Genomic DNA, 2,841 nt, shown 5'->3' with positions numbered 1-2,841 from the left:
AGACCTTCTAGAACAGCACCTGTCATATAGGAGGAGTTCATGAGACGGCAGTTTCCTTTTGTTTTCTGTATCAGATGTAGTATTCTTCTGCCCATAAAGACACATATTACCATAATGTCACTATGCCTCCAAAATAATAATAGTTAAATAAGAGTTTTATTGAGCTGTTTCCACAGAATAAGTCTGACACTTGTTGGAGTTACTCCTAAGTAACTGCTTTCTGTTCTTTTCTGTGGTTTCTGCCTGCATAGCTATGTTAATGCTATTACTTAAATATTTCTGAAATGAACATGGAGTTGACTGAATAGCAAGTACTTAGTTAATAAAGTGCATATTACTACTTTCATTTTCAGTCAGATGAGTATTCTTGTAATAACACTGAATTTTTCAGAAATGAAAAATTATTGTGGGTCAAAATATGATAAAAAATGAAGACATCTTCTTGTTGTGAATGTTTCACTTACAAAGCACTGCTGGGAAATATAGAACACGGACATATTCCAGAATGGAGAGAATATTTACTACCAAGTTCTTGTTTATAAAAATAGAGGCAGTTGCTGTTATTCCTATTATCCTCACAGATGGTGAGTAGGCTGTTGCAAACCCATGAAGGGAACCTCGTCCCACACATGGGAATATCGTTGTTCTCTACACGGCCTCTCCACTCCCACCGTCTGCAGACTGCAAAGAGAGAACTAATATTCATTGAACTGGATTCTATGTGTTAAGAATAGTGTGAGATGCTTTACATATGTTATTTCACTTGATCTTCATAGATGCCATGTATCTTTCTTCCCGTTTCATGGATGATCTAAAGTTGGTTTCAGGAAGCTAACCTGTCAACGTTGCATAGTTAACCTATAAGCTTCCTAGGACTGCCATAACAACTTAACATGAACTTAATGAAATAAAGCAATGGAAATTCATTCTCTCATAGTTCTGGAGTCCAAAAGTACCACATGAGGGTGTCAGCAGGGCCATGCTCTCTCTGTAACATGTAGAGAAGGACACTTCCTTGCCTGCTCCTAGCTTCTGGTGCTACTGGCAATCTTTGATGATCCTTGGATTGAAGACACATAACCCCAATCTCTCCCTCAGTCAGTACCTGGCATTCACTGAGGAGTCCCCATTTCTCCAGTCTTTTGACACCAGTCATTGGATTAGTGCCCAGCCTAATCAGGTATGACCTTATCTTAACTTTATTAATTTGATTACATTTCCAGAGGCCCTATTATCAAATAGGTCACATTCATGGGTACCAAGGTTTGGATACCAAGGTTAGGATTTGAAAATATCTTTTAGGGGAACACAAAGCCACATCAGTTAGTAAGACTGTGTGTATACACACGTGTGTGTGTGTGTGTGTGTGTATCCAGATAAGTCCAGAAATATTTTCATATTTTTTACAGTGAAGTAAAAGACACCAAGCATTTGATTTCCCATTTCTCTGAGAAGCAGGAGAGACTAAACATTTTCAAATAGCCGACTATTCTGGATATGACTGATATGAGACACTTCTAATGATAATTTGCAGAGGTCCAAAAATCTAATATGATACCAGTGTAGTAGAGAAAATTTTATGTACTAGTAACTTTTGATGAACAGACTTATGGATTTTAGTCAACAGTAAAATTAGTAGAGATAAACAGTGTGATATAACTTGCTTGACAAAGGGAATGTGATATTAACATTAATAGAACAGCACAATAACATTCTAGAACTGAATGAAAATTGTCCTATTCTGCCCTACACTGAGGGCATACCATATCAGAAGTAGTATGCTCACCTGAGCATGTATTATGTGAGAAATAGGCTAAGCTGCTGTAACAAGTAGATGCAAACGTATGTTATCTCCAACACAATCAAAATGTATTCTCTATCATATAACACGTCAGAAATTTGTGAACAGGTTTGTGCTCCCTCAAAATTTCTATGTTGAAGCTCTAACCTTTAAGGGATGACATTAGGAAGTGGGGTTTTTGGGAGGTGATTAGGTTTAGATGAAGTCATAGGGTGAACCCCTTTTGAGGGGATTAGTGTCCTTATAAAAAAATGGAAGGGACTGGAACTCTCTTTCTACCACGTGAGGACACGGGGAGAAGGCAGCCATCTGCAAGGCCAGAAAAAGAGACCTCACCGAAAACTGAACATTGCCAGAGCTTGATATTGGGCTTACCAGCCTCCAAAACTCTGAGAAAATTAATTTCAGATGTTTCAACCCCCTAGTAAATGGTATTTTGTTATGGAAGCTGCAGCAAACTAAGACACAGAGGTAAGAAGATGTTGCAGAACCGACAGGCAACCCCGTTTCGCATGGATGTGCATAGACTGGTGGTCTTTTTCTCATATTGCTCCATTGTTTTCCAGAATGTTGATATAGTCTTCATGTCCACAGCAGGGATTCTTAATTATTCTCCAGAATCTATTCCTCCCTTTTTCCTTTAAATAGTATAACTCTACACATTTCAGCAGAACAACAATCATCCAGTTACAGACTCTATTTCCAAGCTCCTGAGCCAACTGATTAAAGTTGTACCCATGGAATGCGAGCAGCAGTGATGTGGGGAACATCTGCTTCTCTTTCTGAAAAGAAATTTCTTTCTTTTTCTGTGCTGGAGCGTGGATCTGGTGTTGGTGATTCAGGTTAGACCATGCAAAGCACAACACTTAAACAACATATTGAGGTCACTTACGTGTGGTTAGGACAGCATGGTGTTATCTCAAAATGAAGCACAACAGAAAATTGACCACCACTGAACATGCTCAGAAATAAATGTTTATTTTCCAATTATTTCTAAGACAATCACAAGCTGGTTTCCCATTAGACTGGCCACCTCTGTT

The sequence above is a fragment of the Mandrillus leucophaeus genome, unplaced genomic scaffold (genome assembly GCF_000951045.1).
Source record: "Mandrillus leucophaeus isolate KB7577 unplaced genomic scaffold, Mleu.le_1.0 Scaffold1110, whole genome shotgun sequence".
NCBI classification, from domain to species: domain Eukaryota; kingdom Metazoa; phylum Chordata; class Mammalia; order Primates; family Cercopithecidae; genus Mandrillus; species Mandrillus leucophaeus.
Note: the sequence above shows the minus strand (reverse complement) of the source record.